This window comes from Rhipicephalus microplus, chromosome 1, assembly GCF_043290135.1.
Source record: "Rhipicephalus microplus isolate Deutch F79 chromosome 1, USDA_Rmic, whole genome shotgun sequence".
NCBI classification, from domain to species: Eukaryota; Metazoa; Arthropoda; class Arachnida; order Ixodida; family Ixodidae; genus Rhipicephalus; species Rhipicephalus microplus.
Genome location: NC_134700.1, coordinates 75,800,321 through 75,824,046, shown reverse-complemented (window position 1 = coordinate 75,824,046; position 23,726 = coordinate 75,800,321). Strand labels below are relative to the sequence as shown.

General features: G+C 43.9%; 1 protein-coding gene and 1 long non-coding RNA gene across 6 annotated transcripts in view; one reads left to right on the top strand and one right to left on the bottom strand.

Moving 5' to 3' along the window:
• The window catches only part of LOC119178689 (monocarboxylate transporter 12-like), a 329,052-nt gene that overhangs the window by 281,966 nt on the left and 23,360 nt on the right, over nt 1-23,726 (top strand). The gene's annotated exons all lie outside the window — the stretch shown is intronic.
• On the bottom strand, nt 1,480-21,992 carry LOC142776691 (uncharacterized). Its single transcript, XR_012887725.1, has 3 exons — nt 21,871-21,992; nt 4,262-4,369; nt 1,480-2,050 (listed from the first exon to the last, which is right to left on the bottom strand). It is a non-coding gene; the product is annotated as an uncharacterized LOC142776691 (long non-coding RNA).

Here is a 23,726-nt window from a genome sequence, read left to right as displayed (position 1 = left end):
ATAATGTTTCGCGAAACCTATAGATTCATTCTTTGAATCTTTCTTTTTAGTCAGGTATGTAACGTTTTATTAGTGTGTGTACAGTTTCTTTAAACCTTTACCACACATGATCAACCGTTGAACTATCACATACAGCAATGCGCCTAAAATCTTCATAATCAATGTCAAAAAAGTCCAGAATAGAAACATCATCCGCTCTAGAGTAATTGGGCACCAGTACAGACTTTTTCGCTTGCACTTCATGACGCATGCCCAATAGCTGAAGAATCACCATTCTGTGATCTGAAATACCGTCCATCGCTTCACAAGTGTACTTTTGTTCAGCCAGTGATGGACTCAAAAATACAAGATCAAGTAAAGAGCCACCCTTTTCGTGTACTCGTGTGCACTTCTGTACAACTTGAACCATATCAAGCGAGAACACCCCATCTAGGAGAGCTCGGGATGGTAATACATCAACCTGACCCGCTTTATACTCCACCCAGTTAATATGCGGAAGATTAAAATCACCGGCCATTACAGTTTTTCTTTTTAATTCTGAAATTCGCTATGTAAGAAGTCATTGAAAGCCAGCATGTAGTCTTCCGACGAATCGGGAGGACGATACACTGCAATGAATGTGAGCGAACTGCCGTATAAATTCATGTCACCTGCAGGTGCCGAAGAGCGTTTTGTGTACTCAGTTGATCTTTTACAGATAATCGCAACACCACCACCCCTGGATCCGCGATCTCTACGATAAGCTATATCGTTTGGAGGAAGAAACTCGCAGTTTTCAATGCATTCATTCAACCAAGTCTGAGTAACAATGAGTACATCTAGTTCATACTCGAGCAAAACACTTTCAACGGCTGAAGTTTTATTCAAGACGCTGCGCGCGTTCAGATTAATAACCGTCACTGCATCAGAAGTAGTGCCCACGTTCCTGGAATTTCATGTGGTTTGAAGATTATCAGCAACTAAGCATGGCTTCCGTGAAACGGTGTTTTCGTCCCAGAAATATGCATCCCTGTTCACGTACAGTTTGTCATGAACAAGGAGCACGCACGCACTGCTTCGTTTTTCTTCTTTTGCACTCTCCCAAAGACGCTTGAGACAATAAAGTACGCGTTTTGAAAAGTCTTCACGCACCAAAACACCTGTTACTTTCAATTTTGAACACTTCATCAAGATATCGCTCTTTTCTTTGGAGTTGTATAAGCGAAATATTACAGGCCTGGAATGGTCTCGCCTTTTTACAAGTCGATGTATGCGTTCTACACTACACGGACTTACACCTATTACAGAAAAAAGCCTTTGGTTTAGAGTTTCAAACAGTTCATCGGCTGATTCATTCGCTCTCTCAGGAAGACCATAGACGATCAAGTTATTTCTTCGTTGCCAATTTTGCAGATCGTCGACCCTCCGGGAAAGCACAACCACATGATCAGTTAAAACAGAAACCGCTTCTTTAGTTTCGGTCAATTTTGGAAGGGACGACTCAATCATAGACAGTCGTTCTTCAAATTTTTTATGACGCTGCCGTTATCTTTTACTTACTTCTGAAGCGCACGTTGATCACGTTTTATATCAGCAAGTGTCTTTGTCTGTTCTTTCAATGTTTGTAAAATTTGTTCAATTTTTTCTTCAAGTACAGCGGGACCGGGGTTTGTCTCAATATCACCGCTCCTAGCCAACTTCAGCAACACAGACCACGGCACGACCACGGCACGGGGCACGGCACGACTATAAGAAATAGTTCATTGCTTCGAAAACATGAAAAGCACCGCCTCACCTGTAAACAAGCTAAGACGAGCGTATTTGAGGTCATGCTCTGGTGAGTGCCGTGCCCGCAACTGAGTCCATGTGGATCTGAGGTGTTCCTTATATATGGTTGAGGGGCGTGCACATCCATCTTTGATTGGGCCACGTAGTCACAGCATGGCTCGTCGATGACGTAGGCTGCTGGCTCCAGGGGAACCGCATGAATGCGTCCGCTTGTTGAAAGATGTTCGACGGAGTAAACCACACTTGGCAAAGTCGTGCTGCTTGCAGAAATGATAATCGGAATCTGTAAACAAGCAACGACGAGCGTATTTGAGGTCATGCTTTGGGAGTGCCGTGCACGCAACTGCCTTTAATAGGCTTAAACGGGTAGAAATAACCAGGAGGAGGCTAACTGATTGGTGGCTGCAATCGAGGCGTGAGTGAAATTCAATCCTTAAACAAACAGTGATAGTACTTAATTTTATGGCTAGGTGGCGTGAGCCACTGCTTGATCTAAAGGGCACAGCCGCATACATCCATTCATTCATGGTAGAATAAGTGTATATGCTACCTTTAGGAAACATACTCAGTTACTCTAGGTCGTGGAGTCATGGAATACAATAGATAAAGGTGTAGCTGGCTGCGGGAGCTCATCGCACGAGGGTGTTCTTGGGACTTTCCTATAATACGCAGTTGTGTTCCTCTTTTGCGGAGCCTTGGAAGGTAGCTCTATGCAGCTTCCCGTCATTAAATATTGCAAGGTGGAAGACGGTGGAGGTTGACGTCACTGATGAGCACTGTTGTTCTCTGCAGGGAATTTTCCCCTTTTCAGAGAAATTTCGGCAGTCACTTTAGAAGAAAAAAAGATAATCTTGGCGATAATTCAGAAAATTTTCAGGGGCGGTGAAATTTGTATAACGATGAGGCACGGTGAAGACGATACTCCAGTCGTTTCCGAAGCATACAGCGTGCCAAAACACAGCCTCTGAGATTTGGTCTCTACTTACACGATCTTTTTATTCACTCATAGGGCTTGACTTGAAACTCACATATCCACGATGTATTTATTCACAGCGCATGAACTCTAAGATGAGAGATTGACAGCATAGCACACTCTTGTTGAAGCCACTCGTTTTTCACTAAAAATTGGCAACAATGTTCACGAGAAGCCAAAAGCAATATAGTGCATTCAATACGATCAACAAAACTACAGCAAATCAGGAGCCGCAACCTTGTTGCACTGCACGTGTTGGTGACTTCAGCTGTATCATTTGAAGACGTGAACACCGTTGAACACGCGGATGATGGCGCCAGACCATCGGATCCTAAACGGGTAAAATAAACGAGAAAGACATTCGTGAAAGAAAATTTTGTTGAACCTGAGGCTTGAGTCCTTATGGGTCAGGCTGAGGAATAACTTGGCGAGTCCGAATCCAAGTAAGCCCAATTATGATCATGGAATATGATTTAGTCACTCTGAGCGAGCTCCATCTTCTACTGCTAACTTTTGGTCCTATTTTCCGACTTTTGACATTGATTTCATACTCAAATCAGCTTGCATATACATGCAAGTTTATTCGCACACTACTGAACGCAAAAGCATTCATGTGCCACCTAAGTCTGACCCGCCGGTCGCGGGTTCAAATCCCGGCTGCGGCGGCTGCATTTCGGATGGAGGCGGAAATGTTGTAGGCCAATGTGCTCAGATTTGGGTGCACGTTAAAGAACCCCAGGTGGTCAAATTTCCGGAGCCCTCCACTACGGCGTCTCTCATAATCATATGGTGGTTTTGGGACGTTAAACCCCACATATCAATCAATCAATGTGCCACCTAAGTACTTATTGATCAGAAGCGTGAGTGATAGGGGGTGCAGTGACCTTCCCAACAAGCCCTTTTACGGGAATTGATTGTGTAAGAACACCTAATTTTATTGGCTTATTTTATCAGAAAGGTATTTATAGAGTAAAACCACTGATAACTCGGATTTAAAGATACAAGATCAGAAGACGTATAACAAAGGAGCAATTATATATAAGACATTGACGTAAAGACCATCTACATTACAAAATGAAAAAACTAATTTTACGTTGACTCATGATTCCACTCGCTCAGACTCGGGTCAATTCCCTAGTCTTGTGTGGATCCGGTTGAGCGATATGTTCGAGTTTGAGTCCGATTAAGGACGGTTGAGAAAAAGGTTTAGCAAGTCTGAGCGCGAGTGAGTACAGCTGAAGAAATTTTGGTTAGTCTGAGTCCAAGTGATCCCCCATGGCAAACTATAGTTTTGGAGTGAGTCTAAATAGGCTCCTGATTTTCTGTTGACGTATTTTTGGTGTTACACAGAATATTATAAACGAAAAATGATGTGTCTGATTTTAGCCACTATGCTTCGGTACTTGTCTTGCAAAGAAAAGAAAAAAAACTTCATGTGATTTTCGTACACCCCTTCTTCACAATGAACTTGTGCTATCATAGAAGGGTAACCCGTAGAATATATGCTACACTAAAGCTTACCTTTCTCATGCTGTGTCTTCGCATTCATAACTTCAAGGTGCTGACATGGCCTGCTACTTGTAGGAAAGGCGGCTGACGAGCGAGGCAAAGGACAAGTTGATGTGTCGTCTGCAAACAAATCTCTCTTCAGTGCTTTTAAAAACTGTTGCATGTCATTTAAAGGAGAACTATGCTGAAATAAACTAAATGAAAAACCTAAGTGCACTAGTTCTGTCTTCACGCCAGATAATTTGGCATGTGACACCTTTATTGCCACTTTTGATTTCATTATTGTACGCAAGTTGCGTACCGTTTAAAACATTTTTCACTGTATAGATGAGAATTTCTACAAAACAAAGGCATGATACCTGTGCTTCATTTTATTGCCAAAGTCTTAGATTTTTTCAAACGTTAAAACTGACCGTTGGCTCCCCATGTCATTGGCGTCAACACGAGTAATGCATGAAATAATTATGATCTCGTGATGATGCCACTGGATCACGTCATCATACTGCCCTGACACCAGTATGAGTGACGTTACTTGGCCATCAGGAGCACTAAGACGTACTTATACGTTGCGTGGTCCAGATTTGAACCGTGCTTCCTATGGCCTGCTCCTGATGTTGGTAGGTCCTCACGGCGCGCTCTTCGTCTACGTTTGGCACTTGCTTAAAAGAGAATGCAAAACATCTACTGCAGTTCTAGCTTTCGTCTTATTGATGCGTACGAGCACATACTTTTCGTATTTTGCTAAAGGGCCGTGCGAATGCCGCAATTTTTGTCATCCCGAGATTTTGTTTTTGATGCGACTATGGCGCCAAACTCCGCCTTCGTCTCCGCCGCATGATCTTAGTGTTAAAAGCTTGAGAGAAAAAGGTGCAGGCGTAAAAAGTTCCCTGTTAAAAACTGTAAGGCAGGTCAGCCAACAATCTATTGGCGCGCTGCCGTGGTGGTCTTATGACTAAGGTACACTGCAAAAATTTCACACCCATAAGGGTGTATTTTTTTCTTTGGGTAACACCCTTTAGGGTGTGTAGGAACACTCTAAACAATAAGGTGTTTAGAAACACGCATAAAACGTAGGGTGTAAAAAACATTACACCCTATTTTAAAAGGTGTTTAGGAACACCCCTAAACTATGGGTGTTGGATGAAGCTACACCCATTCGAGTGGGGTGTAACATTAAAAATCTCCTTGAAACGATGGCAGTTGTATGAATAAGCATACTTGATCAAATGAAGCGCAATTACCAGGACAACAAAAGCAGAGACACTGGAGGTGACGCTTAGTCTTGTGTGTTCAGGAGAGCCATTCATAGCACTTAATTCAATCAAATATACATCACCAACTGGCCCAAGCCTCAACTATTCTGAGGGAGAAGCATATATGAACCTTCACTGCGGCTGACAGAGAAGAAGGAAGATACTGGTGTCACCCACTGCACTTACACGTGCATGCATGCAGCTGATAAAATAAGGTGCCGTGGTCTCGAATGAGCTGCATAACACCAGAGTATATATGTGCAGGAAGACTTGGCCGAAAACGACAAAGTAGGACGTTGCAGGCGCTTACGCACACATACACACGCACACACACACGAACCACACCACAGTAGTGCAAGCAGTAACCTGTAGCGTAAGGTTAAACCAAACATAACGCCAAAGCAAAAAACAATTAAGCCTGTAAGTTCACATCTGCCTTTATTATAGAAAAAGTTCAAGTCTGACAAAGAGGACTCTTACAACATTCTGCAAAATTTTGAAATATCTCACGTGACCAAGCTTTTTCTCTCTACACTAGAAATTTATGGTTTTCAATACAATAAATCCCCACAACTTTCAAAAACATTTTTGATAGTCGGGCAAACTACTGAAAGGTATGGCAGTGAAGGACACCTATACAATAGAAAAAACACGTAAAAAGAGTAAGCGAGTTTCTGGAGTCACATGTACAACCTATTATATCTCGCAGCATAAATTTTACATTATAAAATGACAACATTCGACAAGGTAGTGTAAGTGGGTTTGTAATAATGTAATGTCAATGTTGGTATACTTCTAACTGCAAAACCACAACTCGTCACTGCTGCTAGCACAATCATCTTCAGCTGCTGAGATGACTGGTGCCTTCGAGAGAAGTGTGGCGAAGCTGTGCTTTCTGTACAGGAAATTCCATCCCGGAAACCTAAAATAAATATACAAGGAACAATAACCGAAATTTCACGAAGAGTGCGACATACAGTATGCACTTTGCATAACTAACTGCTTTCTTATGAGTAAGTATAAATTGAGTGCATAGCAGGCATATTCAGTGGCATCGGGCTCCACAGCAGTGAGAAATGCAAGACAACGTATCAGGAGCAATAAACGCCATAAAATGCGCTCTGTGGTAGAATCATTATACCTTTTGTGCCGTAGATATGAACGTTACCTTACCCTTTCAGCTGGCTCGCGCAGGCAAATAAAAAGGTGCTCCTCCAAGTTGATAATGTTGCATTGGCTGCATGCATTGACCAACCTAAGTGACTGTCAAGTTCCGTACTTAACTATGCATCGACAGAGCTACACGTGTATTTCTGCAGATCTGCCACGGTACTCATTTGATTAGTTTATTAAAAGGAATGCAGTACGGCGCGCAACAACATATACATATTTTACCCCGCAGGGGCGGCTGTGAAAGCAGGCGTTTGGTGTGTAGCGACACCACGGACTCGAGCTAACGGGGGTTTCGACCTCTCTCACGCCTAGCTGTGCTTGGCTGAGCCGTGTCCGAGGAATAGGGAATTTTGGGGGTTGAGCGGACGCCGGGTGATAGGACTTTTAAGGCCCCCCGGCAGAGGCAACACACCCCTTTGGCCCCGGCTTCAGGTATATGGCACCCCTGGGCTGACTCACCCAGGGCAAATCGGCAGTCGCCTTTTCCTCTCTCTCTCTAACCTCGTCTTCGTTTTTACCTCTCACTTTTTATCTGTCCTGTAACCTTCTATCTTTCATCAACTTCCACTTTTTCCTGGCGGCGAGGGTTGATACTGTGTCGGTGCCCAACTTTGGGTAACTATATTTGGTTATAGCAGTGATGTAAGACTGGCGCCTTCAAGTGTTCTACCTTGTAGCGTCTGCTTGTTGGGCTCGGTGGTGGGTGTTTACCATCGCCGCCGAACTTCAAATGCTTCTCATGGCAAAACCTTTTCCCTTTTTGAATGATCAGTCTCTAAAAAGGAACCACATCGATGAAAGCTCCAAACGCACCCGAACTGATTGTGACCACTTTCCACACTTTTTGGTCATGCACTCTCTTACAGACAATGAGTCTGTTGCAGCATTGTCGGTCTTTCTGATAGCCAGAACTCTTGAAAACCTAATAGGCAAAATTATGATGCAAAAAAGCTGTCATCCTGTGATCTTGTTGAAGTGACGAAAAAAGACATCTCAAACACTCTCCTGAAACAAAAGCAGTTTAGACATGAACGTGTCTGTCACCCCCTCCCCCTTTCACCACAGTCTTACCACTATCCAAGGTGTCATTTCAGAACGCGATCTCATGCGAGAAATGGAAACTGAACTCGTTGAGGGCTTTCGAGAGTAGGGCGTAATTGCCGTACGTTGAATCAGCCACACGGAAAGGTGAAGAAGTGGTAACCCCGCATATAGTATTAACCTTTAACCGCTCCATCCTGCCCGAATTTGGGAAAGTGGCATTCCTTTATTGTAAAGTCCGTCCTTATATACCTAGCCCCAGAAGGTGCTTCAAGTGCCAGAAATACGGACATGGATCAAACACCTGCCGTGGAAAACTAACATGTGCGAAATGTGGTGACCATGAGCACCCAACCGAGAACTGCACTTCAAACCAAACAGAATGTCCTAATTGTCACGGGCCGCATGCCGCGTACTCGCGCACATGTGAAGCGTTCAAGAAAGAAAAGGCTGTAATTCACACTAGGTTACAGAAAATATCACATTCTCGGCAGCCCGGAAGAAGGTATTTCATTTTTCCAGAAGATCATATGCTGATGCAGCCTGTCGGGGAGCCGGGCGGCGTCTAGTGACGGTGGGCACGCTATACAGCTTTGCTTATGCGTGCACATGTCTGCCCCCCCCCCCTCTCACCAAGCAGCCACCGGCTGCACCAATTTTTCACGCCCCGGAGGTCGAACTTCATCAGACCCCAGGGACCGCAAAGACAAATGAGATTCCTGTCTCCTCTGACAAACCTCCATTACCTTCCGAGGGTCCACCGGAGGCAATGGAAGTGACACCAGGATCCTCAGCATCTAAGATGCTGACGAAACCCCCCCAAGTGAGGCGAGGATCCATAGATCACCTAGGAGGGAAGAGACAACCTCCAGTGAAGCCGCCTCATAAAGGCAGCAAAGTGTGAATAAGTAGCGCTCTTTTCCTCTATCTTAAAAATGGCTGCTGAAAGTATTATGCACTGCAATTGCCGAGGCCTACCTAAGAACTTAGACGACATCTATGAAATAATTGCACAACACCAACCAAACATACTTTGCTTACAGGAAACACACCTAAAACCCACACACACTACCCTTTTAAAAGATATGTGGTTTACCAAAAGGACAGACAAGGCACTGCCCGTTTATCTGGCGGTGTCGCTATCGTGGTGCAGAAAGCAGTTCTGTCTCAAAGCATTACCCTGGTTACTGTCTTAGAAGCAGTGGCAATACAAGCTCTAATTTTTGGACGAATAACAACTGTGTGTTCACTATACATCCCTCTGGACTACCAACTGTCTACTAAAGAATTTGAAACACTCATCGACCAGCTTCCACATACATTTCTGTTCGTTGGAGATTTTAACGCGCACCACCCTCCATGGGGATGTACCAGAACGGATTATCGAGTCTTCCTAATTGAAAACTTTCTGTTGTCTTCCGGCTCCTGTATATTTAATAAAAAAGAGCCACCATACTTTAACGCAGTGCAAAGCTCATACAAAGCAATAGATCTTGCTATCGGATCTCCTTCACTCTTGGCATGCACTGAGTGGGCTGTAATTCATAACCTCTACGGAAGTCATCATTTTCCTGTCTGTCTGAAAAACACAGGAAATGGAAGTACTATGACTGCGAATGTAACCAGTTTCAGTGGACAGAATGCGAACTCGACGAAATTCAGAAAACTCTCAAACCTATCATGCTCATCAATTGAAAACCTAGGTATTGATGAATCTGAAGCGTTGGTCACACTGCACATTATACAGGCCGCAGAGCAATCCATCCCACATACGTCTAACAACAGACGGAACAAAAGACGACCTTGGTGGAGCGCTGAGTGCAAAAATGCTTGTTACAATCAAAACAAAGCATGTTCGAAATTCCACAGGGTATCCAACAGTCGAAAACTTGGTGAATTTTAAGCGCGCAAAAGCAAACGTGCGGCGTGTCAGACGAGAGTCTAAACGACAGAGCCGGCAATCCTTCCCCTCATCGCTGAACTCTTAGACTGACACACATAAGGTGTATAACAGAGTAAGAGCACTCCAAGGGCACAGCACTCATCTAGTGCCCCTTGTTAGTATTGCTGGTGATACACTGTAACAGCAGGCAGATGCCTTAGGACAACACTTTTAGTATATTTTCAGCTCCGCACATTATACAGACTCCTTTAAGCGGTACAAACTTGCCGAAGAACGTAAACCTATTCGTAATGAAAGGCGATCGGCAGGGGGGTATAATGCCCCCTTTATTGTAAGTGAACTAAAGGCAGCACTGGCAAAGTGCGGCTGCTCAGCAGCAGGCTCGGACAGGATTACTTACGGCATGCTGATAGACCTGCACGAAGAAGCTCTTGACGTCATCCTCATTCTTTTCAACAATGTATGATTCTCTGAGCGTCTACCCATGACCTGGAAAAAGGCAGTTACCACACCCATCCTTAAACAAGGTAAAGAAGCCACACTTGCTGCTAGTTGCAGGCCTGTTGCGCTGATCAGCTCTTTGGGCAAGGTGTTCGAAAAAATGGTGAATCGCTGCCTTATGTATGACCTCGAGAGAGAGAGAGAGAGAGAAGAAACGTTATTCAAGTGTCCCTGCTGGGGTCAAAGGTGGCGTAGGCCGGGAGACGGGCCCCTCTGTAACCCCCCTTCCTCAGGCGGCGGCCAGGCCTTGAATCCTGGCGGCGTCTTCAGCCAGCCGGACAGCCCAGAGCTGGTCCAATGGCCTCCTTGATCGTCACCAAGCTGGATTCAGGTCTTGCCGGTCGACAACTGACCAACTAGTAGCATTTGAATCTTATGTCAGGGATGCCTTCATTCATAAACAGCACTGCTTATATGTAGTTTTTGACTTGGAAAAGGCTTACGACACGACATGGCGTTATGGCATTCTCCGTGGCCTGCGATCTTTTGGATTGTCCGGAAATATGCTGAATACTATTGAAAGCTACCTTTCTGACTGTACATTTGTGGTTCGTGTTGGTAATGCCTTATGAAAGTGGTTTACGCAAGAAAATGGCATCCCCCATGGCGGTGTTGTTAGCTGCACACTGTTCATCGTAAAAATGAACTCCATAGGCACTACCCTACATAAAACAATCTCCTACTCTGTATATGTGGATGACATTCAGATGAGCTTCAAATCGTGCAACCTAGCCATCTGTGAGCGTCAGATTCAGTTGGCAGTAAATAAGCTCTCAAGTTGGGCAGACAAAAACAGTTTTAAGTTTAACTGTGACAAGACTGTTTGCGTACTCTTTTCAGAACTATGAGGCATACGGCCGTCCCCCAACATCTCAATTAATGGACAAACCATAGCTACTAAAAGAGGTCACAAATTTCTAGATGATGCGGTTGATGAAAAGCTCAGCTTTGTTACACATATCAAACTGCTACTACTTAAATGCTTGAAAGCCTTAAACCTGCTCAAGATTCTCTCGCATCAGTCATAGGGCACAGACCGTGACTGTCTATTGAACCTTTTCAACAGTGTAGTGCTATCACGTATCGATTATGGCTCGGTGGTTTACGAGTCAGCGTCAAGATCTGTACTAAAGATGCTTGACCCAGTGCACCACCTTGGGCTTCGGCTGGCCAGCGGTGCTTTGCAAACCAGCCCAACAGCCAGCCTATATGTTGAGACAAAGTGGTGGTCACTAGAACGACGACGTCAGTTCACAAGTGCCACGTATGCCACCAAGGTTCTTTCCCATGTCGACCACCCTGCTCGTGCGCTATTGCAGGATACATCAAACGCCCACCTATTTTTGAGGCGACCATCAGCTAGGCCACCGTATCCCCTCAGAGTGGCCTCACACTTTGAAAATATGCACATACCAGTCTCCAATCTTCAACTAACCTCTCTCAAAGACACTGTGGTGTCGTGGGAAATGCAGGCTATCGATTGTGACTTGTCATTCCTAGAGTTAGGAAAAAAATGGCCTCCCAGTCGCAATCGCTAAACACTTCAAGTACCTGCAGGCCAAATACAGGTGTGCTGAGTAATATACTGATTTCTCCAAGTCCTCCACAGTCACATGTGCGGCACATGGTCCCGCTTTCTCTGAATATACAACAATGAACGAACATACCAGCATATTTACTGCAGAATGCTATGGCATACCTTTATGTAGGGCACATTTTAAAGAAGAAAGAACCAGCCTCAATCATATACACAGATTCTCTCAGTGCAGTGACTGCGCTGTCCTACACTAAGATACTCAAAAACCAAGTTACTAATACACTTATAAACTGCATCATGTCAGTCCGCAAATCCAAGATCAAAATCCCGCTATGCTGAATTTTGGGACACTGCAACATAGCTGGACATTGCAACATAGCGGACAAACTTGCGAAGTCAGCTGCACTCCGCCAATCAGTTGACGTAGACAGCATCCCGTATGAGGACCTGAGGCCACTCATCAGAAGCCGAATGCATATGAGAAGAATGGAACGCATCAAATGCAAACAAACTGCACTTAGTACAGCCAAGAATAGGAAGATATGCGACTGTAAATTGTAACAGGCACCAAGATGTTACACTGTGCAGACTCGGGATCGTTAATACACATGCAACACACTCGCACCTTTTAAACAACTCTTCAGTATCACATTGTGCAAAATGTGGTGATGTGCTGTCTGTCGTTCACGTTCTAATTATCTGTCTGTACCTCAAACCAGAAAGACTGTGTTACTTCCCAAAGCTGTACAAATGCCACATTCCGCCTCACCCGCAATTTTTTTCTTGGAGACGATCCCTTGTTCCCCCCAAAGTGGTCCTAAAGTTTTTAGCTAGTGTAGGCTTCCTACATTCCATAACATATTTTCACTAATCTCAGCCCCCTCTCAATCTTGAGAGAACCGCTGAGACTTTTTTATAAAATGTCATGCAGCACGCAGTCCTTGTCCTGACAAGGACTGTTGCCGACACTGCATGACTCTGTAAAATTCATAAGCATAGCCTGTTTTAAACCCATCACACATAGTCACTACACCTAAGTCTAAACCCTATGCTCCACTTTTTTATTCTTGCGACCCTCAGTAGACTTTCTATAATCAAATCGACCAAAAACCGTGTGTTTGGCACTCTTTGGCCTGAGTTGCCCTTGTGGCAATAAAATCTGCCCTCATCATTATCATATGCATCTTTTGTTTGTATTGCACAAAAGAACAATGCCACTGAGCATACATAATGGTATGCACATTGAAAAGGTATTCAGTACAGGTAAAATTAGGTACTCTATAGTTACGCGTTAAAATGCGAATGATACAAGTGTTCTTGAACTGCCTCACATTGACACTATTATACAATGAACGAATTGGCTATTAGGTCATTCCACGTCAGACGTCCCAGTCATTTTGGCGACCATCTCAAATGTTTGGTTTGGTTGGGTTGCTTTTTGTGGTGCATAGGCAGCTTAGGCCATCATGCACGAAACGCATGGTATACTTCTTTTAAGATGTTAGGATGCCTCGCCGAGTCCTTGCCTAGGCAAGGGCCTTGAGGATACCAACCAGGTCTAAAAAAACTTCGTTCGTCTTCTAAAAAGTGGGAAGCCCTACGAGGTGTTACTGGGTATTCAGACGATGCAGTGTATAAGTTTAGAGTTTGTCTAAAAAACTTGTTTCTTTTAGGAAGCTAGAAACTTCCGAGTTATTAACAAGCGCGTCTTCACTTAAAAGCAGTGCAGGATGACGAGGCATATTTTGATTGTAAAACACGACAAAATGTTTTTTTCCGTAATTCTTTTAGTTTAGTGCGTGACTATAAAATATGATTTACTGATAGCTCACCTCCACATTTCGGACACGGAGCTTTGCCCTCTTTTGCTAGTAAGTAACTGTGGGTGATGTGTGTGTCCAATGCGTAAACGACATAAAACTGCTTTTATGAACAGCTCTTGGTGTGAGCAAGCCTTCCATTTTTCTAAAGTGTGTTTCAAAAGGTGGAGCTTGTTTTCTGTGTCTGAGTGCCATCTAGCCTGCCATGCATTTCTCAATGTATGGTGTACTGATTTTACGACATCTTTGTAGGGAATGCTGACGTTCTTTATTTCTTTACGTCGTGGTTTTGCTGCACTTTCATCTGCTTTCTCGTTTCCACAGATTCCGACGTGGCTCGGTACCCAGCAAAGCTTTATGTTGTGTCCCTGTTTTATAACTGTTATTATGTTGTGTATGACGTCGCCTATCATTGGTACACACGCATTTCTCGGATGAAGGGCTCTTAGTACACTTAATGAGTCTGTGTATATTATACTTTTCTCGATGTTTTCATTTGTGATTTTTGTCACCGCTACTGATACAGCGTAGCATTCTGCGGTAAACACGGATGCACTTTGCGGTAACTGAACTGTATGTTCCCAGTGATTGTGTATTACCGCACTTCCAACATATCGTGTCGATTTGGAACCATCGGTGTAAAATGCTGTGTGTCTCGCGTATTTTGCCTGAATTGCTAGAAATTCTCGTAGTATATGCTCATGCAGGGTTTCCTTTTTGTTTTGAAATTGTGTCAGCGTGAAGTCGCACACTGCGGAGGCAGTACCAAGGAGGGAGTGAATTGGGTCTCTGAGCAATCATCGGCAACGTGTTCTTTATATTTAAATCTTGGCAAATCTCTTCAAATCTGAGGAGGAGCGGCCTAATTGCTTGGGGTTTGTTAATAAATAGTGTTCTGGATGGGCATTGAGTTAATATAGCGTGACATAGGTGGTTGGGCATGGATCGAATGTTTAGAATGTAATAGCATGTGAGCATGATTATTCTGTCTCCCAGTGGTGGTTGATTTGCTTCTACATACAGACTTTTTGTAGGTGACGTCCTAAATGCACAGACCGTGATTGTGTAGACCTTGATTGTGTACGCAGACTTTGATTGTGTACCGGATCCAGCTGTTTCAGATAAGATTTTCTCGCTAATCCATATACTATACTACCATAATCTAGGCAGGATCGTACAAGAGAGCAGTAAATTTGTAGTAGACCTGCCCTATCTGAACCCCAGCGTTTGCGTGACAGAACCTTCATTATGTTCAGAGACTGGGATGCTTTTTTCTTTAACGCTTATGTGTGTGAATGGAATGTAAGCCTTTTATCAAATACTATACCCAAAAACCTATGTTCTTTTTTTACTGGTAATTCGGTTTGATTTAGGTGTAAAGCAGGGTCTGTCTGTGTGCCTCGTTTGAGAGAGAAGAGAATGGCCACGGTTTCTTTGTGCAGAAAAGAGGAAACCATTTCTGTCTGCCCATGTTGTTAGTTTGTTAATCACTAACTGCACTTGTCTTTCACATGTCGATGTGTTGCAGGAAGTGCTAGCTATTTCGAGGTCGTCGACGTAGAGGGAGTACATGATAGACTTGGGTATTACTTTGCTGATCGAGTTTATTTTTAAGACAAATAGTGTTGTGCTTAGAATGCACCCTTGTGGTACTCCATTTTCTTGAGTGAAAAATTTCGATAGTGTTGAACCTAGGCGTACCTAGAATGAACGGTTAGTTAGGAAGTCTTTGAGGCAGTTCAACATCCTTCCGCGGATTTCTAGTTCAGCCAGGTTCTGGAGGATTCTGAACCTTCAGGTAGTGTCGTATGCCCTTTCTAAGTCAAAAAAGAAGGCCAGACAATTTCGATTTTGTACGAAGGCTTCATGAACGGTGTGTTCGAGTCGTACTAGGTGATCGGTTGTACAGCATGATTTTTTAAAACTGCACTGAAGAATTTCGAGGAGTTTGCGTGATTCTAAGACGAATGACAGCCTGATATTAACCACCATTTCGAAGGACTTTGCGATACAGCTGGTGAGAGCTATCGGTCTGTAGCTGCTAGCACTGGTTGGTGGCTTTCCCGGTTTCAAAAAAGGGATGATGATGGCCTTCTTTCAGGCTTCAGGTAATTTTCCAGATATCCAAACTTGGTTGAAGCATGTTAAACGTATTTCTACGGCGCGTTCGGAGAGATGGGCTAACATTTCGTAGTGTATCTCGTCGGGTCCCTGTGCAGTTTCCTTGCCTGCTGTCAATACTCTGCGTATTTTTCGATAAGTAACTAGGCAGTTGTATGGTTAGTTTGTGTTTCCACTTGTTGAAAGTCTTTGTTTTTCGGCGGCGTGTTTGTGTTTCAGAAATGATTGTGTATAATGTGACGAGCTGGAAACAGTACAGAAGAATTCACCTAGAATATTCGCCTGTTCTTTAACACTTGTCTGTACGCCAGGAGGCGTCAGCAACAGTACAGTGAACGGAGAAAACTTGCCGTCTATCTTGTGTACCCTTTGATGTGGTGGTGCTGTTTATGGAAGAGATGTACTTTTGCCACGATGCTTTTTCAGCGTTGCGATGGATGTATCTGGCCTTGGTTCTAGCTTTTTAAAAACTTACAAAGTTTCCCGGTGTTGGCTACCTTCGAATGGTCTCCTAAGCTTTTTTTGCTTTATTTAGCTTCTCTGCACTCGTATGTATACCATGTTTTGCGATTTTCTTTCGAGTCCAGATGTGCGAGGGATAGATAGTCGGGCAGCTGTTACGATGCAGTTTGTAATACATTCGTTTTGTTCATCTATGTTGAGGCCTTCTTTCTCTAGTTTTTCCAGGCAAGCCTTTTCCTTGAATAGGGCCTAGTCAGCTAAATGTAGCTTCCAACGTCGTGGTTTTTGTTGTTGATTTGAGGTGTTGTTGTTTGGCTGATCAGTATTGGCAGATGGTCGCTTTCATATAGGTTGTTTAGTACATCCCACCTAAAATCCATAAAAACAGAGGGTGAACAAAATGATAAGTCTATGCAGCTCTTATTTCTTGAGCTAGGAGAGCAATAGGTTGCTTTTTCTGTAATAAGTAGGCATATGGTATTGCACAAAAAAATTTCAATTATTTGGCCTCTAGTGTCAGTTTTTTCACTACCCCGAAAAACGGAGTGTGCAATAAAATTTTCAACCACCAAAATGGCTCTAGTAGCTGTTCTCTAAGGTGTTCTAAATCGGAAGTGGATATTTTAAGATCTGGCTCTAAGTATGCGCTGCACAATGTAATCAATTTAAATGTGTATAGTGGCCGCCACGGCTTCTATTCTGGTTGTAGGTTTGTGTTCTCGCGCTGGTTCTTCGCTTTTGACTATAAGCAACACTACCTGAAAGCCTACTTGCCTGCTCTCGGTCGTGTCGGAATACACTGTAGTTTTTCAAGATGTTTCTATGTTTAGGACCTAGATTAGTTTATTGTAAATACAAGGCTACTGGTGAGAAAGTGGCTAGTACGTCCTTTATGTCGTTTAGGGTATGTAGTAGTCCCCTGCAGTTCTAGTGTATGAAAGTCATGTTGTATGTTACGGGTAGTGTAAAACATAAGTTTTTTTTATCAGGCCTAGTGATTCTGGGCTTGTCTTTTTTCCGATCTAAGGAGTCCCGCCGTCGTTCTAACGTCGACGGTCCAGGACTACCCTGACTTGTGTCCATCGCATCGCCTGACATGATGGACGTCCGTCCTGATTGCAGGGAGTTTTTCTCGTTTAGCCTCGCCGCATGGAGAGAGGCTTTGAGGCTCGCTGACCCTAGGGTTCACAGAGCCTGAGTTTGAGGTAGTGGTCCAGCGGAAGCTGCGTCTACTTTGGGCGCTGGGTACCCTGCCCTGACGTCACTAGGTGCGACCTGGGCAGGCACTGAAGGCCGCTGTGTTGCCACGCTCTGTTGCAGCAGAACGTTGTAGCTTCTGCTTTCCATCAATTAAAGACGCTTCCGCGCTTCTCTGAAGCTGATGCTTTCTTTAACTTTGAGAGTAACAATGCTTTTTTTGTTTCGATATTGAGCAAGCACGCGAGTACGCAGGATGACTACCCTCGCAGTTCACACTGTGGTGTGGTTCGACTTCATAATTTTCGGAAGTTTGTTCGTGAGAGGCACACTCAGCACATGTGTTTTGGCCTCTGCAGCTCTGCGAGCCGTGGCCGTATTGTTGGAATTTGTAGCAGCATCGCTGCTTTGGTATGTTTGGGCTTAGTTTGAGTTTGCTGTACCAAACTCCACAGTTTCTGGTAGTATGCTCGATGCGAAAGTGAGAACGAAGTTCTTTGTTTGTATTTCCTTTTTTTCTCGTTTGATTTTTATTCTATACACATTTGTGACGTTTGGTCCTTCAGTACATCCTGGAGTTCTTCTTCACTTACATATTTGAGGTCATCATCAGAAATGACTCCTCGGACAGTGTTTAGTGATCGGTGATGAGGTATAATAGACACTAGAATGTCTTCGAAGGCAGTAATTTTTCAAAGGTTTTCATATTGATGCTTGTACAGTAGTTCCAAACGAAGGTAACCATTGGCTAGTTTCTTGATTTTACACCCTTACTCTAGGGTGTCGGTTAGGATTCTGGAAACATTAAAGGGGAAGACATGTCTCGCTGTTCTTTCTGCATGCTCGCTGTGAATCACATGAAATCATGAGAATGTGCATTGGTTGTTAGGGAAAAATCTTGATGTTACATCTGTGCGCGTCCTCTTTTGAGGGTGGCGATCAGGTGAAAAGACTGGAGAGTCCATCTAGTTTGTGTGTGCTTCAGCCGCAGTAGCAGCCGCCCTCCATGGATTCCAACGAGGGGAATGGACAAGGTTTCACATTCAAGATTGCCCACGCCAGCTGTATGCCACAAGTGTAACCGAATATGGCTTAACTCAGGGTGGTTAGCCACACAAGGTTAACCCTTGCCGCCTGAGAATAAGGAAGCAAATAGAAGAGAGGAGTAGACAGGACAGACAAAAAGTGGGAAGGAAGACGAAGATGTAGGGGGAGAGAGACAGGAAAAGGCGACTGCCGATTTGCCCTGGGTGGGTCAGCCCAGGGGTGCCATCTACGTGAAGCCGGGGCCAAAGGGATGTGTTTTCTCTGCTGGGGGGCCTTAAAGGTCCAAGCACCCAGCCTCAGCCCAACCCCCAGGATCCCCTTTCCCCCGAACATGGCTCAGCCACGCATGGCTAGGCGTGGGAGGGAGTCGAAACCCCCCTGTTAGCTCGGGTCCATGGTGTCGCTACACAACAAACGCCTGCGTAAGCGAACGCCTCTGCGGGGATTTCAAATGTATTCCAAAAAACCGCGCTGATTTACTGTATTGAAAAAGGTAGCTGCTAGAATATTTCGCAAATAATTTTTTGGTCACGTGGCTGCCTCCTGAACTTCCTGGAATATAGTCCATGTGTTTGTGAAAAAAAATTATTTCATAGGTACCTCTTCTTCTTCCGTGCCAAATTTGGCGCACAAGTTAAGTGAAGAGCTTGCGTGAAGTGTATGAAGCTCAGTAATAATATTACCATTTTTCGACCACATACGCCTCAAATAATTTAGCCGAAATGTGTTATATCTGCATTTTTTATTATCTGCATTTTTATATATCACAACTGCACTCTAAATGAATATCTGAGGAGTGAATACCTAATGTGCGTAGGGTATATTTGGAGGAAAAATATTTTAGACCTCTCAGGCTGTCAAACTTTACAAACAAAATTGCAAATTTCACAAAGTAGTTGTTGTTTCTATAATGAGACACAACTTGCACCAAGTTGTGGTTCAATTAAAATAGCCTTTGTACCTAAATCGAGAGCAAATAAACAGTTCTTTTCATGTGCCAAATTTTGTCATAGCAATTTATGTTTCGTGAAAAAGATTCCAGCGTATCCACAGAGTGAATGATGATGAGTGGGGCAAAGCGTCCGTCCGTCCGGACGCACAAACGGGTGGACAGACACTCTGATGCAAGTATGGACGGACAGAAAGAAGGACAGACTCATGGACAGAACGACACACGGAAGCTTGGACGGACGGATGTACAGACGAACGCACGAAAGCACAAACGTACGGACGAACGATTCGCCCCGCGAATCAACATTTTGTCCGTGTGTATGCTGTGAAAACCACTAACGCTATCTATTGTGCTACTCATAAACTGGCTACATAATACTAGTACGACTACAGAGGGAGGAACGACCCACGGCCTCAAGAGCTTTGGCTCTAAATGATTTTTGAAGTTCCCAGTTCCCCATTCGCCATTGGTCATACGGCAGCCGACGCCTCGAAGTTCCTCATTGTCGTTGGTGGGAAACTTAAAAAACTATTTTATTCCTTGAAATAGAAATTGTAATGACAAAACTTGTCACATACAAAGAGCTGTTTATTTGCTTTTAATTTAGGTAAAAGGTGAGTTTTTATTGAACCACCTCATGGTGCAAATTGCGTGTCAATATAGACAAAATTGACGATTCTGTGAAATGAGTGATGTTTTCTCGGAGAGGTTAACAGCCTAAAATATCTAAAAATAATTTTTCATCAAAATATTTTTTCTCTTCAGCAAGTAGTCAAAGCTCAGATATTCATACAAAGTGCAGTATCGCAATGAGAAAATGCAAACATAACACATTTTGGCTAAATTCTTGCAGACGTATGTGGCCGAAAAATTGTAATAATATTACTGAGCTTCAAACACCTTACATAAGCCCCTTTACACGTACCAAACTTGGTATAAAAAGAAGGAGCGGTACTCGTAAAATATTTTTTTCACAAACAACACTCAGACAACACTATGGAAGGTTGCAAAGGCAACCACCTGACCAAAATTTTCTTCTCTCCGAAATATTCAAGAAGTTCACTGTTTTCACTGCATTAAATCAGCACAAGGTTTTTCAAGCACAATCGCCATAGCCACGAAATTGACTGGGAAATTTGAAATAAAATGACCCAGTTACTTTCGCTCAATGACCATTGCATCCTGCTAAATTAGGGCCATTTGTTTAAATCATGCTGGCAGGCTGAGAAAGCATAACTCCTTCCCGATGCAGGGTAGGCTGTTCAGTGGCTGTGCGTGTTGTGTTCCCAGAAAAATATGCTGCCCAGTGTTACATTTTGGCAGCAACACATGCTTAGATACCGTGCAGTATTTATAACATTGAAGTGTTGTGGTGCAACAAAAAAACTAATAACACACTAAATATAGCGAAAATACATTTAACATCTGCAGTACTTAGCGAAGTTAAACGCCAAAACGAGGCGAGGGCAATATAACTCCGAATAACAAGAATAGTATGAAAGTTACACATGATGAAAACAAGCGGAATAAAATGTGCTCGAACGTTACAGTTATGTTCAAACAAGCATTTGCACTGTTCAAGTAGGCAATTCGGCCACACACACAGACGAAAGGTCTGTTCAAACAAAAGTCCAGCTTCAGTGCTCAATCAGCTACACAGGCACGGCTGTCGGAAGTGACACGCTACGTTGCGGTTTAACGAAAATACCGAATAAGATGAATTTAACAAAATTTAATGTCTTAGCAAGCAGGCAAACTTCGCGAGGCGCACCTAACGTGAAGCAATACGCTGTGTTGTCACCCGATGCATCAACCCGATTTATCACGGTAGTGTTAGCCCAGAAAACGAAAAAGGACCAAAAAGTACGACATGGACACCACTCCTTATTTTTCGTTCTCGGTCTTTTTGTGCAATAATAAAAAAAGAGAGCAAATGAACTACCAACAAGCCCCACCCTATTGGAAATTTCTGTAGGCTGCTGGTCTGACGAAATACGTAATTTGGGCATGTTGGTGTTGGTCTACTGGCACCGGCCTGCTGGTACTGGCTTGCTAGTACGGGCCTGATGGTACTGGCTGGATGGCACCAGCCTGGTGGTACTGGCCTGATGGCACCAGCCTGTTATTACTAGTCTGATGGCACCAGCCTGTTGGTACAAGCTTGCTGGTACTGGCTTGTTGGTAGTAGCTAAATGATGCCTAGCCTAATCATATGCGTATTAGATATGGTTGATGCTTAGGGCTAACAGACGCCGTCCCCAGACATGTATTAATTAGAAAACTAAAATTAATGTGCACCACGAGCGGGCCCCGTTAAACATGGCTGCCCACAAAGGGCACCACAAAAATCTGTTCAATGTTTTCGCTGAACCTCAGCGGCGCACGCTCACTCTGCTTTGTACAGCAAACAATCTAAACTAACAAACAAAAAAAACTTGCCCACAATCACACTTCGCCATCATCCTCATGAAACAGTTCAGACAAATATTCTCGCTAAGTAAACAAATGCTGATTTGTACTCAACTAGTTGAACACAAAATTCTTTGAAGGCGTTCTTCTTGTGCTCACGCCATTAACAAAGCGCTGAACGGAACAACGTGAGAGCAGTACTCACTATTTCATTTCGAGTACTCCACAATATGATTCCGCAGGTCCAGTCTTCAGGATGGAGCACCTTCGTAATAATCTGCACTGACAGAACACACAGGTTGACCACAGAGATCAGGCACATTTCAAACTAAACACCGACTGATAAACTCTACCGATCGAGAAGCCACACGCACACACACGGGAGGGTTTTTCGCCAGCGCACGTAGTGACATGTAAGACAATGCCGGTCCCAATCTCGCACTCTGCGCTCACGCGCGAAGCAATCGCGGGCAGCCACGGTTGCCTAGGCGACGAGACTTCATGGCGCCGGTGCGCTCTCAGACCGGCTAGATGCAGTTTAACGCTAGCTCTGGCTCTCTATTGAGAGCGCGGGCGCAGCTTTTTTCTTTTTTTGCGGCAGTGATCTGTTGCGTTATACTCGTTCTTCAACAATGCATCTGAACCGCAGTGAACATTGTGACGGTGCAGTGCGCCCAGCATGAGCTACTAGTCAGAACGCGCATTTGTAATATTCAGGAGCAATATTTAGAGCACCTTCACCAAAGTAATGTAGTAAATACTGGTAAAAAAGCTAAGCTGATGCTTTTGCTTAGCTCTATGGGTCTTTAGAGACTGCACATTCAGGGTCACGCAGGCGATATTTTATCAGCACTTTCATTTCGGTTAAGACATTGCAACAATGCATGCATCGGCCGTCCCACTATTTGTTGAGAACATATTGGCAAGGGCGTGCTGCTAGCAAGATGAAGACGACAGCGCATACGCGCATCTGCACGCTTTTATGCAGCAAGCAATAACAAGAAAAAAAAAAGAGGAACGCTCTGACGTGCAGTAAATAAAAATACTGACCTGCTGCTACTTTCTCAACTTGTTAAATACTTCTTCTGTCTTCACGTTGCGACAATACATTTCTACTTAACTTGCAGTTCTTGGAACAAGACCCCGGCTGAAAATATTTCATCGATGTTGCTTTCTCACTCCCTAAAAAGTCAAGGCTTTGACCGAAGAACGTGTGCTGGGGAAGTTACATAAAAGAAAGAAGGGGATCTACAATAAACAGAGAGAGAGAGAGAGAGAACTGGAGAATGCGTTTCGGCTCCCCTGAGGAGAGCTCTGTTCGCAGTTTAGTCAACAAGGCTCCCGTCATTATGAGGTAGGCTGCGTCAATGTCACCGAAATGTCTTTCTTGTGTATTTTTTATGGTCGGTGTCCTCTTCCTAATTTCCGTGACACACTTTCAGAACACATGAAGAGGAACATTCACTACAGTAAATAAATCAAACGCGCCTGCTAAAAACACATCACGTTGGTGTTCATTTTTAAGGGACCTAGTGGCCTGTCGATGTGGTGGTTATGGCTGAACAACTATGTAGTTTTTTTTGCAGGTGGCGGATGTTTTACCTCCACGTTTAAAAGCTTCAATCTTATGGGGGACGTGGCTGAAAATATTTCATCAATGTTGCTTTCTCCATACCTACAAAGTCAAGGCTTTGACCGAAGCACGTCTGCTGGGGAAGTTACATAAAGTAAAAAAAGGTATTCACAAAAAACACAGATAGAAAGAAAACTGGAGAATGCTTTTGGGCTCCCCCGAGGACAGCTTTGTTCGAAATTGAGTCAAGAAGGCTCCCGTCATTGTGAGCAAGGCTGCGTCAATGAATGTCACCGAAATGTCCTTATTGTGTATTTTTGTTTATGGCCGGCGTCCTTTTCTTAATTCCCATGACACACTTTTAAGGGCACATGAAGAGGAACATTCACTACAGTAAATAAATAAAACGTGCCTGCTAAGAATACATCACGTCAATGCTAATTTTTAAGGAACCTGATGGCCTGTTGACGTGGTTGTTATGGCTAAAC